Below are 16,141 nucleotides of genomic sequence, written 5' to 3'. Positions count from 1 at the left end.
TTGTCTTTTTTCCAAATAAATAGGAACCTGTGGGATTACTTTCGTTGATAGCGGTTGGAACCAGGTAAAGGCTAAGATGTTTTCGGGCGAAAACCATGATAGAGGAAGCAGCTTCGCGGAGACAAAACTTGAATTAATCTGCAAAATAGCTAAGTTATTCTCAATTTTGTGAAAATATGGGTTAAAGACAGGGTGACCCAGGCCTTAATTAACCTGAGCAGAGTAGCATTATCGAGAAAAACCAAAAAAGCGCCATTGTAGTGTTTCATTGGCAGCTGTACAGACAGTTGAACGAAGGGGTGAGCGTTGGCGTCTTGTGGCAAGGACATGACCGGCATAATCTTTATTCGTAGGCTTCACAAAAGGGGCTTGTAAAACTTCCACCGTCATCATAATTAATACACTCTGCGATGTGTTGGGAGATCGCAGGGCAAACGAAACTGGCCAGTACTTTCAGTTTATCGAGGCCTTCTCATGATAGAGCTGCTATGTTTCTTTCGAACACTTCTTTTCTTTCGAGGCTCTGCCACTATTCAGATCACTTTCAAGGCGCTCCGGACGAAGTACTTTATCCATAGAACCAGGTTATTAAATTGGTGTAAATTAGCAACAACGTTTAACCATTGAAGACTAAGGGTGGTTATTTAGGCAAAGTTTAGCCGTTGGTCAGCAAAATCGTCCATCTTCAACTTAGCCGAACCTGTTATCTGAACATTTATTTTTATGAATAGCGCAAGAGGGCCGAAAACTGGTAGTGAAATGTCATGCATTTAATTAAATTAACCCTGTTATGGAGAATTTGTGTAAGTTACTGGCCCTTAAGGTCTTAATAACCTGATTCCTAAATATACAACAAGTACAAAAATAAATAAAGAAGCCTCATGAACCAGTGTCGGGGTGATTTTGATTCTGACGTATTCACGAAATCCCTTGTTCGATGTCGATCTTCTTCGGTCTTCTTTCAGTCACGTTTTACTCAAACTACGGAAATCCTTTAATGGAAGAAGACAGATTTTGCTTCAGTGGTGGAAAAGGTGAGTTCTTTCATTTCTGATCATTTGTCGAAGCGATGCATAAATAAATTAATAAACACAGGTCGCGGGCAAACAACTCGGTCGTTGTGTGCGGTTGATCAAGGGTTCCTTTGTTTTAATTGGAGTCATTGTATAGGTGTGGTGTACTGTTTGGTCTTTAGTATCGGTTCGTTTGAACCGGAAAACCCAATTGCTTTAATACAGATAACTACCATTGGAGTTATCTCGATACTACGTACGTAGTATTACAATGTAAAGCTGGTGGTCATTTTATTCTTGAGACAGGTCAACATGGTGGCGGAATTGTCTCAGAGTTTTGGAATCTGAAGGTGTTTTAGACTCTTCCTCTGAATTAAGGATAGAATGTCTCTTAGAATGACTTTAACATTGTTAAAGAACATTGGAACAGCCGTGGAATTAGGAAGTCTAAGCACAACACTTTTTCTGGTCGACCAGACTCGCTTTTCTATTTGCCTAAGCATCATGGGGCTGTGGGAAACCTTTTGTTTAAAGTTACTCAATCTGAAATGGATTATATATCTGAGTACATAGTTCAGATGAGCGATTTCAATGAATATCAGGATTTTTTCTAATATGCTAGAAGATCCCTTGGAATCAGTCTTCCAAATGAGTGGCAAGAGGCAGATAGATTGAATCTACAGAAAACTTATGACTGTATCTGAAAATGGCGTTTAAGCAGGTAGCACTAGTGTTTAATTAATTTTCTTTTTAACAACCTATGTGTTCACTTTGCATCATTGAAAAATAGCAGTGGCCCATTATTTTGTCCAAAATCTGAAATTTTAATTACTCAAACCACCTGTCAAGAATGTCTCTGACTTTTGGAAGAAGTCCATGCATGTGCACAAGCTGTGTTAGTGTGAATGGTGAGGGGTCCCTTGCAGTGTCTGAGGTGAAAATTTTCAGCGAGTCAAGTAAAATGATCAAGATAAGATTTGCAATGGGGAAATAATGTCTTCTGTCAAACAAAAAGAATATAGGAGTGTAGGATATGATAGCCTTGAAGTTTAATAAACATGTAGATATGCTTCTAAAAAGCATGGCAAGTGTATGACAGTCAGGTAATGTAATTGTCACACAATTATTCATTATACATGTACTGTTTTATGATTCAACCATTTCAGTGCAGCAGTTTTGGTTCATGGTATTTTCTACAACACAATTATTCAGTAATTAAAAAGTTTTTAGTAGACAAGGACCAAAACGTTTTCTTGTGTTTCTCATCGCATCAAATACCATATATCCTGTGTTAAGCCCCTTGGCAGTAGGTACACTTATTAAAAGTAGTCTCACCAAGGGTGGGGGACTTAATAGAGGTAAGGGAGGGGGACTTAATAGAGGGAGGGGCTTATTAAAAGTTTCCACATCAAAGTGTTATGCTTTAAATCTTAACCCTATTCTGCCAGGGGAGGGGTGGGCAAGGTAATGTGCACACTGATTGAAAACTTATGTTGCTTGAAAGAGTATTGAAATGATAATGACCAAACTTTGTGACTGTTTCCAAAATTATTTGGAAACATTTTGATGTGTCAATTGTTTACTTACCTGACTTAATGTGTCCTTGACAACCAAGTTTTGCAGGTCATCCAAATTGGGTACATTTTAAGCCTAATCTTCCGTTTTATTGAGATTTTCCCTTTTTATAAAGAGTTTTTTCTGGAATCTTTACAGTTTTTGCATCCTTATATTTTTTTGACTTTTTAAAATCAAAATTTGAAGAGTTTTATGACATCTCCAAAAAGTTTTGAAATCCAAGATGGCAGGTGTTTTGAAATGTCTGGCATCATTTTGGTGTGATGTGACATCATGATTGACCTGTGACTGTCATCAAAATAAACATTTTAGGATGCTTTATACACAAATAAAAAAAGCCATGGCAGAATGGGTTAACCATAACAGTACTGGTTATTGTAATATAATTGTAATATGAAGCGGTCTTTTTAATAACTACTGCACCTGCATTTTATTAACAGTAACGATAATTTTTGAAGCCATCAAGTTCAAGTTCAAGTTTATTATTTCACACTGTTTACAGAAAATATAACTTAACATAACATGATTTACAATGATATAGGAAAAAAAAACAAACAGAAATTAACCAGAAGAAAGAATATTTAATCGTGTACGGAGACCAAAGTAGCCGATGAGCTTTCGAGTTGGTCACTGTCATGTGTAGATATGAGTTGGGGCTGGCCGCATGTTAAGTATAATTTAAATTAATAGTTACATTAAAGACGATATTGTTATCGTAAGAGAAGAAAGACATACATTAATGCAAGTTAGAATGAAAGGAAAACTGCATATTGTGAAGCATTATCTTATATAGCTAACAGTTAAACTATAAGGTCTCTAAAAGAGCTCATCTTTTCAAAAAGTTAAAATCATTGGTTTTCTAAAACAGGCAATAATTACGATAACTGCATTTGTTTGCTTTAACAGAAATTTTGACTTGAAGTAAAGCAGAATCTCCAAATGAGATTATATTCATGCGATCATCTTGAAACTAGCAAATTGAATTTCTCGTTGGTTTCGCAAAAGGCTATTGAAGTCCAATGGTTATCTTTACATGCATCAATAATAACAGTAACTTGAAAATACAGTGTACATGTAACTGGTTCTCTAGGCATAGTTCATCACTCCAATAATAACATTTTCTTACTTTTATCAACATCATGGAAAAGTACTCTTTTTAAAAATATTGACAGAATATCATTTACTTGACCCTTAACAATATACTTGTATAAGGGATAGCCGGCATTAAGGCCCTTGGAGAGTGCTAACACAGACACTTCATTGAATTCATCAGCTGTTTTCATATGAGCAACAGATAAAGTGATTTCTTTTGCACAAGCTCCAACAACAGAAAAACAGATTCGGTGATTTGGATTGTCAATGGTACAGTAATGATTAAATTTTACAGTAATTTTAACTTTTTCTCCACTAATGGGCTTGTGCTTCCGGCCCGTCAGCCATCCCATAACACCAGTAGGTGTGCAGTCAGGATAAAGCAACTGTTCGTTTGTTAGAGCAACGTCTGTACCTGTGGTAGAATTGTCATAGCTTGCTGCAGCTTCTACATAGTCAGAAACATTTACATGTGGCTCATCTTCGACGTGAAACAAGAAATCTTGAAGGTAATCCGTCATGTACTCTTGTGCTGCCTTTCTGTGAATATACTGGGTGCAATATAGAAAACAGGTAATTAGCATCAACTCTGTCAACATGCTGTGCATCTTTCACAAACAGGGCCTTGCAGGCTTCTGAATGGGTTTTGATAATATTACCAAACCCATAAGCATCAATTCTGTTGTGAGTGACGAAACTACACGCCTGCATGTTTCACATTTTATTTCCCAATAAAATAAAAGTACAAAGACGTGATCTCACAGATCACGTGATAACTACAACTAAAGACAACCAATTAATCGTAACAAATTCCATCAAGGAACTCTTTCAAATAGACTACCCTTTTGGTCACAATGCTGATGGCTATGGATTTCAGGATCTCCTCGGTATAAGAACTTCCTCATTCTGGGGGAGGCATGCCCCCGAAATCCCCTAACGGAAAATTAGAGACCCTCAATAACAAAAATACTTTTAAGTTTCTAAAGGACCCTCGATAAAAAATTTACTTTTATGTTTCTATTTTTTACTTACACTGTTAAAATTAACTTCAATTTGTTCGAGGTCTAATAATTATAATAATTATTTCACTTCTTATACAATTACATATATATGCATTCCACTCACAAAATCTGCCATTAAAATAACCTTGATAACCTTTAATTTTAATGTTGACACTGTTCTGAGCTTGTAAGAAAGACCCCCCGCCCCCACCATATATAAAATGAATAATAATTAGACTCACGTGTAACCCTTCCCAAGATGGTACTGTCCTAGTGTGCTATTAGAAACGAACCAATACAAGAGATCAAACAATACACGACTGCTAAACAAAGGAACCCTTGCTCTTGAACCGCACACAACGACCGAGTCGTTTGCCCGTGACGTGTATTTTCGAAACTTACAATTAATGCATCACTTCGACTAATGATCAGAAATGAAATAACTTACCTTTTCCACAACTGGAGCAAAATTTTTCTTCCTCCCTTGAAGGATTTCCGCGGTTTGAGCAAAAAATGACTGAAAATAGACCAAAGAAGATCGACATCGAATAAGAAATGAAGGTTGTCACGTTTATGGCGCGAAAAGGCACCGCTGACCAAAATCCGCCGACCAGTCATTTGGTTTTTGCCGTGATGAATTTGATTTTGTCGTGATGAATTTGAATTTGCCGTGATGAATTTGATTTTGCCGTGGTGAATTTGATTTTGCCGTGATGAATTAGTTTTTGCCGTGATGAATTTGCTTTTGCCGTGACCGATTTTCCATTGCCGTGGTGACTCTTAAATTGTCGTGATTGGTTTTGTTTTTACCGTGGTTGTTTGGTTTTTGCAGTTAGTAGTTTGATTTTGTCGTTTTGAATTTGGTGTTTCCGTAACAGTTATGGGCCACCGAGTTAGTATGCCTGTTACACATAATGAAAAACATTAATGTTATTCTTATTTTTCTGGTTTTTTTCTTTTTTTGCTTTGCTTTTAAATCAAAGATCCAGCGGTGATCACTAACCCCGGAAATCAGACAGTAAGAAACCTGGAGAAGAGATTTGCTTTTCTTGTTATAAAGACGGTTACCCAGCACCAACAGTTACCTGGACAAAGGATCATGTCGTCATGAATTGGAATTCTGAAGATAATCCCAGTAAGGTGATTTTTCGAATAAAAGAGTCCAGCCTTGGTTGGTATCGCTGCAAAGTCGAAAATGAATTAAACATGGTTTTCAAATGGTTTCACCTCAGTAAGTACATTTGATCGAATGTTATGAGACGTAGCGATTTTGAAAAGTGTCGCGTTTCATTTTGATAATGTTACAAAGATTATGAAATAACAGAATATTTTTCAAGCATGATCTCTCTTGTGAATGAAAGTAGAATTCATAAAGTAAAAAAATATGGTATTTGTGTACGTTACGGATGTGAATTTTTAAATTTTTTTCTTTCTAAAGTTGTATCTGACGATAAATTCAACATAAAGGTAACCGTCACTAACAGAGATTGCAGCGATAATCTTCAAGAACCCTTCAGCAACTACACTCCAAAGTAAGTAAAAGAAATAAAAGTGATTTACAACAACTGATCGAAGAAATAATCACGTCAGAATAAGTAGTACAAGTTGGTTAACTGTGGAATAAATTTATTGTGGACAAAATCACGTAGTTTAAATCAAAGGATAACAAAAAACTCGCAAACCGCAAATTGGCTGCGACAATTGTACTTTTCATCACCTGAATTTACGCACTTAAATGCTTAAAAAATTTCCTGAAAATCTGGAGCGCGGTAACAGCATTAGATTATTTGATAGCATTCTGATTAGCTGGAGTAACTGGCCAATGACCGCTTTCTTCAATCGCCTCTCTTATGTAAACACAATCTTTTCGGCCCATTCAGCTGAAAACGTTTTAGTTTGGGTTACTTCACTAAACTTACTTTACTAAAACAATTATTCTACTCAGGCTTGCCTGATTCAAGATTATCATCGCGTATTCGGCGTTACATACGCGCCTCCTTCGTTATTTATCATCATCATGTTGAATTACTATAACTCGAATTTGCACTAGAGAAGACTATTGATGGACTTTTTCTTAATCCCTGAACAGGTAGGTAATGTTCTTAAATTAGAGTTTCCGTCGTTGGAAGCGGTACAAGCTACAAAGTACAAGTATGATGATGGCTTGTAATATTATACTTCTCTAACTTTGTGATTCGTTGTAGAAGGCTATAAGAGAGTCATCTATAGTAGTTTCCACTGGGTGAAACATTGCTGAACCGGCATTCGCCATTTTGCGAATTGAATTCCTACCGGTTCAGATACTCCTACTTAGAATTTTCTTATGAACCAGGGGAAACACTGTATACTATTAGGAGTCTTTGCGTCATTCAAAGCTTTAATAGAGCTTACAAAAGGGAATTAGAAGCACTCATTAGGTCTCCAAAAATTACAGCTTGCATATGAGCTAAATTGGAAGTTTCCCTGGGATTTTCTTTACATATTATGTCGTGGTTCCGTTATTATCCCAGGTGCGGCAGTATAACTGTCTATCTCTCATTGGAATTCAATCGAAATGAAGAGATTAGCAAAGTTTTGTCCGTTCTAAGCAAGGCTGTTACACCTGGAGGCAAAGGTATTGGAGACTTTGCAGTTGACCCGGGATAAATCCAAGGAATTTCTGATGATGAGATACCTTCTGATGCACCTTCTAGCACCACAAAAACAACTATTACCTCAGAAGACCCAACAGGTAAAGGTGCGTGGCAAGTCGTAAGGAAATTCTTAATGGTCACGAAAATAGTTTTGGTTTTGCAACCCTAGGTTATACGTAACCATCCTAATTATACATCAACAATTAGATGGCTATGGTGGCTGTGGTAACCCATCGTCATGTTTTGATTACGATATGTGAAATCTTTGCTGTTGTTGATCATTTTTTGTATATTGACTGTCTGGTAGAATTTTTTCACCGGAAAATTGTATATACACGTTTCATATTAACATTGAGATCCTAGAAATATGGCTCATTGAAAGCATTTCATACGTAAATCTTCCACGAACAGAAGACCGGTTATGAACAGCCTCAGGTTTATTTAAATGCGGAACAGTTCTACGTTTGTTGAACATCATCTTCAGCAATCTTAGGTTTATTTTTGACCGTTACCTTAGTTTTGTAGAATATGAAAATTCGAGTCTGTCTTTGTGCGTAAGTGTAAATGAATCGGTCTATGAATTTTTGTTTTACAGAAATGAACATTTGTGAATGTTCTTGTAAACACGCTTTACTTGGATCCATCATCGGAGTTCTTCTTCTATTCAATATGATTCTCGTTATCCATGTGGTTTGATTTCACAAAAAAGGTGGATGATTTTTGGTTTTCCTTGAGTTGCCATCTAATTCTTTTATGCACTTTTTGTTTCGTAACTTTGCCCTCATCTTTCATTTTTTTCTTTGATAGAAACTACGGCAAAGCGAAGGTGAGTCCTATTGCCATTGTGATTAACTGATTTGTTAAGCGACTCCATCCAGTAGGTCGAGGTATTGCTATTGATTGCATTTGTTACAGCTCTCAATGATAACTGAAATGCTGAAAGCAGATGTTCGGATTTCCTTTTAGGTTCTTGCTAATGTTATATGACTCACATAAAAGATGAATGACGCAGAAAAATAAGTTTCAGTATCAGCATGAACAGCTGATTGGACAATTAATAAAATTCTCTCCGATTTTTGCACATTTTAATTTCTAAGTATTTACTGTTGGTGGAATCTTCAAATTGTCGTTGTAACCATGTATTTGTAGTTTGTTGAATTTTCTTTATCTTCTTAGACCTGACTTAGACACGACCACATCGACCACGCTGAAATTTTATCTTGTATGAATAAATACTTTTAATATCATAACTGTAGTCATTATTATCATCATAATGTAGTTTTGAGATGGAGAAAATTGTATTAATAACATATGAAGGACTGAATGCACATTTGCTCTTGTGACAACACAAGTACAAAACAGTTATAAACACTAAAAACACTTTACCCTCACATTTTGTTTTATTTTAGACAAAAATGAAGACAGCAGAGAAACATATGATGTAAGAAAAGTTCTGATTATATGAAAATCTCCATTTTCCCATTTTTATTGACTCTTTTATGAGAAACAAGGTGACTTAACCTTAGAAAAAAAGACCCTAAGCATTTAGGCGAAGTTTAAACTTGAAAGGTAGGAAATTTTGAAGTTTAGATGTGAAACGAAAGAAAATTGTTCCTTTCTTTGTCTTCATCTTAGAATGAAATGCCGATGAGAGATCAGGAGGCCGACTGCTCAGATGTAAGACAATTTATCTAGCCTCGCGCAGAATACATGGATCTCAAAGAAATAAGTGCCGAACGAAATACCAAAAAACAGAGCGCGCATCTAATGGCTGATTACGCGCCTCTCCATCCATCAACACGTTCTTTGGAGGTGCCAAGGGATCAAGTGTCTGTAGAAAAAAATCATTGGTAAAGGTGCTTTTAGTCAGGTTGCTAAGGGAACAGCTGAGCAATTACGAGGGAGGCCTGGGACAACTACAGTGGCCATTAAAATGCTCAAAAGTATGATCTTACATATCTTAAAACTTGTCATCTCCTGAAAGTTTCATGTTGGCAATATTGATTCTTACTCTCCATGCTTTGAAGATCCTTCCTACTGTTTTTATATAACTGTGAGTGTGATAATACTCACAGCAGTACACACACTTGATGCACGTGCAACTGCTATGCTCTGCACGTGTGCAACAGTCAAACTGCACATCACTTCGCGCACCTCAGTGTATTAAAAATGCACGCGTGTGAGTGTGAAATGCTAACTTTGTGTAACTGTGTAACCTACAAAAAGTTAGTCATATCTTGTGTGTAAGAAAAACATGCAAATTGGAGTCATTCTTCTTCGTAAGAAATCAGACGAGAATGAGCGAGTCACTGCATTTTGTTAGGTCTCCTATGTATTGAAAGCATGGGTGTTAAGACAAATATCAATTTCCACCGCTTCCGCTCTTCTTCAAATAGCTTCTTTTAACTCTAAATTTGAATGATCACATTTTTCATGGAGTTTTGTAAGTCAAAAAGAAAAAATTGTTAAGCATCGATTCCTTTATTAAATGACAACACAATCATAAGTGCTCCGATGAATGAGGAAATTTAATCTGTTCCTAGAAATCGTTGCCTAGCATGTGACAAAATTTTTCATTCAGGAGAGCCATTTTGCCTGTGTTCGCAAGCCACAATTTCAATGATCAAAAAATGTCTCCCTCAACGTAGATAGGTTTTTCTATTTCCCGTTCCTTCCAGCATTTCGATTTCAGTGGTGGGCTCTTCTTGAAATTAAAGTGAAAGTCAATTTTTAAGTTCTCTGACGTGCTGCGTCAAAATCGTTTCAATAAAAGGAGCGAATTACTAACTCAAAAGTAATATTAAGTTAAGGCGGATTTTTTGAACGCTAAACTTAGCATTTTTTTTGAAATACAAACCCCACATCAATAGTGTCCTTGTGAAAGAGTACACGTAAATGCGTGCATTGAGTAAAAGGGAGTTAAAATACACAAATTTGTGTGTAAACCACCTCACGCGGGTATTTTTCCTACTGCATGCCCTTTACTGTACGAAGTTCGTGAAATTAACACTTATAACACGCACTTGACACAAGCGTGCACAAAAAAGATATTGTAAACTTTATCTCAGTTTCCTCTATCAAGTGACATTTTACCGAAAAGATCCCTCACTAATGAATGGCGTAAGCATAATTAAACCCTTTCATAGTCTTAACTGGTTTTATCTCCAGGTAACGCCGCAGAATCTGACAAGAGAGATTTGATGGCGGAACTTGACACAATGAAGCGGCTAAAACCACATCCTCACGTCATCAAACCTGTGGGATGTGTTACGGAATCTGGTGAGCTGATACTTGCAGCTGTTTACTTTATTCGTGTATGACGTCACACTTTTAGAACTTACTGGAAAACGGAGATCAGGAGGTTGTAGTGGGTTGAGCTTATAAGGTTACTTAAAGGCCTTTTTTAAAATGTAATTCATCAAAATCGATTTTCCGCCGAAACCGGTCAAAAAAAGGTAAACTGGTTACTAGATCAAAAAAAGAAACAAAAACAGAAATAATCTGCGAGGATTCAAAGTGGTTGTGAGAGTAGAGCTTTTCTTCACTTTCCTTATTCATATCCCAACCGTTCTACAGTAACAAAAATGTAATGTGATTCTTCATAGCTATTTGAAGTCCCCTCACTCGCACCATTTTTACGTAGTTGAATGATAAGATGTCTTACGATGTATGTCATATTTTACAATGCAATAGCACCTCGAGAACATTGACTGACTTGACGGTGGACTCAATTACAACATCACTAGCAGTCAATCTATATATATGTATATATACATTTATTTGTGTATGGGTGTGTGTGTGTATAAAAACTCTATCTTAGCGTATCAAATGGTGTGTTACTCGCACTAATCAGATCGCCGCAGTGGGGTATGTATCTTGCATTAATCAGATCACAGCAGTGTGGTGTGTTTGCAGAAATAAGAGTATTTTCTCTCACGACCAATCTGGTCATGAAATTAGCGTACCACAAAATGTTTCAATGGAATCAAGCCAACATTAACGAAACCCAAGAATGACATAGTTAAAGAGGGATGAGCTCATCCACCCAGTGCAATGGTTCATGTCCTTCGTAGGGGACTTCGTCGCTGTGATTTGTCGGGCTTAGAAAGGTCGTCAGGGAATTTTTCTACCATTTAAAATTGTTCTGTGCACCGCTCCTTTTCTTACCAGTCATACGCTGTAAGCAAAAGGCCCGACATGAGATGATCACGGGAGCATTTGTTTTGGATAATCTAATTTTGGTGACTGGTGAAAACTACGCAAAGCCTTTGCATGAGGCATATTTGGTCTAAAATCTTATTTATGCCTTATGATTATTCCTTTTTACGAAGATCAAGCTTTATTTTCCCTTTCTCTTGAGTTCCATCAAGCACATGAGCAGTTTTTCCTTATACGAACTTCCATATGAACAACATATGTATGTATAGAAGTCTTGGTTATAGTCTATCCTTGCGGTATAGCGCTCGATGCGTTCGTAGAGCGTGGTATATCTGAAGGTTGAACTAATCAATAACACATCGTTTTCTGTGACTATGAGTTTTACCCTCACGCGATAATCGGACAGATTTTAATGAAAAGTATACCTCACTTAGTTTAAATAAATACGGATTTAAATCTCGAAAGTACCCTACCCTCAACATGAGGATCTGGATAGATTTGAAGCATACCTCACTGACATGGTAAACAACATCCAATTCAGAAAGACACAAGACGAATTTCAAACCCAGCTAAATGAGGACGTACAAAGAATCACAAGCTCTACGGAAGCCTTCATCCCCTCCAACAACACAACTAACCTCTATGAGCTCGACAAAACCCAGCACGAAAAACCAATATAAAACAACATGACGACAACCTACAAAAAGGCGAGCAAGGAAATTGTTTACAATATTAACCAAGAGGAAAAGGCCATTGCAACAGAACTCGACATCAAAGACCGAGCTGAACGCACATCAGAACGACAAGCCCTCATATCGCTCAAAGATCACATAGAGAACTTCGCCAATAATCCAACCTGCAGACTAATCAACCCAGCCAAAAGCGAAATAGGTCGAATAAGTAAACACATACTCCAAAGAATCAACACCGACGTAAGAAACAAAACATCACTCAACCAATGGAAAAACTCCTTCTCCGTAATCGACCGGTTCAAAAATATTTCCGACAAGCATCTATACATCTTTACCGTATTCGACATCGAAAGCTTCTACCCTCCATATCTGAAGAATTACTAACCAGCGCTTTCCACTTCGCCAAGAAACACACCAAGATCACCAATCAAGAAATTGAAATTATCATGCACTCCAGAAAATCAATTCTCCTTCACAACGGATCACCTTGGGCGAAAAAAGACAACGACGGTATGTTTGACGTAACGATGGGAAGCTTTTACGGCGCAGAAGTAAGCGAACTAGTTGGACTTTGTATCTTGAACAACCTTGCAAACAAATACGGAACAACAAACAACATCGGACTCCACAGATATGACGGACTCGCCATTTTCAAGAACACCACTGGACCTCAAGCAGAAAGGACAAGGAAGGAAATAACAAGATGCTTCAAGGAGCACGGACTGAAAATAACAATTCAAAGCAACTTAAAATCAGTTGACTACCTCGATATTACGCTCAACTTGACAAACGGTTTCTTCCAACCATACAGAAAACCGAATGACGAGCCGCTTTACATCAACACAAAATCTAACCACCCACCAACTGTCATCAAGCAAATATCCGCAGCCATCAAACGCAGATTATCGGCCTTATATTCCAACGAAGAAACATTCGACAATGCTGAGCCTCTCTACGACAAAGCCCTCAGATCAAGTGGATTCAACGAAAGCCTTCACAACTGCAAGAAAATCACTTCCACACACACGAAAAGAAATAAAAAACGAAACATCAACTGATTTAACCCCTAATACAGCAAAAATGTCCAAACCAACGTCGCTAAAACCCTCCTCAACCTAATCAAGAAACACTTCCCACCAAACCATAATAGACTATAATCGAGATATATATGATAATCTATATATATTGTGGGAGGAAAAAGACGACTAAACTACAAGTTCATCCCTACAGGTCTGTTTCGTGGTGGTCTGCTCATCAGGGGATGGATTTCACCACCAAATCCGAGATAGGCAGAATCAGCCAAACAATCCTCGACAGAATCAACAGCAAAATCACGAGAGCATCCAAATTCAACCAATGGAAAAACACAGCATCCGTGATCGAGTAGTTTAAAGCCATTAAAAACAAGCAACACTACAGTTTTATTTGCTTTGACATCGAAGAATTCTACTCCTCTATCAGTCAAGACCTCCTGAAGAGAGCACTTGACTTCGCCTCAGCCTACGGCAACATCACTGACGACAAAAGAAACATCATAACACATACAAAACATTCAATCCTTATGCACAAACAACAACCCTGGCAAAAGAAGGGCGATAACATTTGACGTCACAATGGGTAGCAACGACGGTGCCGAAATATGCGAGCTAGTAGGAAGTTTCCTCCTTTCCCAACTGCAGAAACTCAACATCAACATCGGACTTTACAGAGGCGACGGACTGGTCATTTCAAACACCGCACCGAGAGACACAGAAAACTTAAAAAAATAAATATGCTGCATCTTCAATCACAATGGACTACGGATCGAAGCCAACAAACAGACCATCAATTTCTTAGACGTCACTTTCAACCTGAACAAAAACACCCACCAGCCCTTCATAGGGCCTAACACCACACTACAATACGTCCACCGTGAGAGCAACCACCCACCAACCACCATAAAGAACATATCCACCCGCATCAACAAAAGACTCTCATCCCTTTCATCTGACAAAGCATCCTTCGTCCAAGCCGCTCCGCCATACCAAAAAGCACTCGACGAATGTGGATACCGGTACACTCTAAACTACGAACCACCCACGACTAACAACCGAAAAAGCAGACAACAGAACAACATTCTCTGGCACAGCCCCCCATTCAGCCAAAACGTCAGAACTAATATCGGACACAGATTCCTTGCCCTAGTAGTCAAGCTCTTCCCGAAAGACCACAAACTTAGAAAAATATTGAATCGTAATACAATCAAGATCAGTTACAGCTGCATGAACAACACTAAACAGATCATCGACAACCACAACAAACGCATTCTAAATTCATCCAAACACATCAATGACACCGCAGATAACACTAACACAAAAGACACCAGAACTTGCAACTGCCGACAGAAGAAAACGGAAACTGCCTCCAATCATCTCTAATCTACCAAGCCACCGTCACACGTAAGGACAACAGCACCACTGAGACATACATCGGACTTACAGAAAACGACTTCAAGACTAGATACAGAAACCACACCGCATCATCCCGACACACAAAACTCAGAAACTCAACCGAACTCAGCAAGGATATACTATATTTTATGGCGCATCCTTTCATCAAGACCGCCCGAAAACAGCGCAAACAAAAGATGCAACCTCTGCCTCAAAGAAAAATTACTCATCATTCGCCGACCCGAATTGTCATCACTCAATAAATGTAATGCCTCCAAAGAAACAAAACTTTACTGCGTAACAATTGAAGTATTTTTTTTATGCAAATCTATAAAGTATATAAGCGATGGTAAGAATATTCTTAACAATAAAATTCCCTGATGAGTGAGCAATCACGAAACAGGCTTGTAGGGATGAAAGTATAGTCTCTCTGTTTTTTTTTTCCCCTATCGCAACATATATCGCGCTCTACTTCTACGTATCGAGCACTATAAAACGGAAAAATTAATACACAGACTTCCTATACGTATACATATATACTCTCTGCTTCTGCTGCCATGTTGAATACATGTTTCCTTATTTTTCGAAGTTCTCCATGAACTACATCTTGTGTTCAAACGGTAATTTCCAGATACAGTCACTATGGAACAGTTTTTACCCGTTGAAATGTCATATTCAAGCAAACGGTCTCAATTTAACGCCATGATCCTACCAAAAACTCACATGCAACTTAAGATGCTACTGTTAGATGATTTCTAAGCAACTCTCCCGTGCTTTCACGTTTTGTACCAATCAAATTCACTTTTAGCTACCTTTGACTTCACCCCAGCACGTAAAGAAACTGCATTTTATCATTTATTCCGCACGCACGAGGCAAAATCCAGATGGACAAAAGCCAAAGAAGGAGCCCACGTTGCTATGCTTACAAGAAAGCTTTTAAAATAAGATACTTTCCTCTTTGTTGAAATATTATCTCTTGTTCAAAGAACGGAGATAGCAAAAAGCTTTTGGTTAGAGGGTATTAGAGATACAATAGAGTTTCTTTGTTCGGTTTGCTTTCCACAGCAAAATAACGCGGAAGAATGTGTATGAGGCAGCTAGCTGTAACTGAATAATTTCGATTTTGTCTCTGACGAAGAAAGTGAGGAAACGGCGGTAACCACGGCAGGCCGTTATTATTAGGGACCTTAAGCAAGCCAAGACGGCGACGGCAACGAGGACGCAGCAAAACAAAAGATCCAAGGAGCAAGAAAAGGAGCTCAGCACGTGTGCAATAAGAAATAATAGTGAGAATGCATTGCATGATGAGACCAAACAATCGGAAACAATTGTTGCGAAGGAGTGTGCAATACTTGTGACAGAAATGCAGTTTATTTTTGCTAACAATTATTCAGCCACCAATGACAATAGGCCACGAAATACATGTCTGACTTTATTTCAGATACAGAGCAGGGTTTTTTTTCCTCTCCATTGAACGATATTTTCGTTTGAATCTTCTGAAAGTTATTGCATTACACAAATTCAAATATTAATGACTTAGTGACCCAT

The 16,141-nt window shown here is 37.8% G+C and overlaps 2 pseudogenes; one reads left to right on the top strand and one right to left on the bottom strand.

Annotated features, from left to right (window-relative positions):
- LOC131769689 (fibroblast growth factor receptor 2-like) overlaps positions 1 to 16,141 on the top strand; it is a 73,559-nt pseudogene that overhangs the window by 44,835 nt on the left and 12,583 nt on the right.
- LOC131769691 (uncharacterized) lies at positions 3,689 to 6,953 on the bottom strand (annotated as a pseudogene).

This window comes from Pocillopora verrucosa, chromosome 6 (genome assembly GCF_036669915.1).
Source record: "Pocillopora verrucosa isolate sample1 chromosome 6, ASM3666991v2, whole genome shotgun sequence".
Classification (NCBI taxonomy): domain Eukaryota; kingdom Metazoa; phylum Cnidaria; class Anthozoa; order Scleractinia; family Pocilloporidae; genus Pocillopora; species Pocillopora verrucosa.
This window is presented reverse-complemented; position numbering and strand designations above follow the sequence as displayed.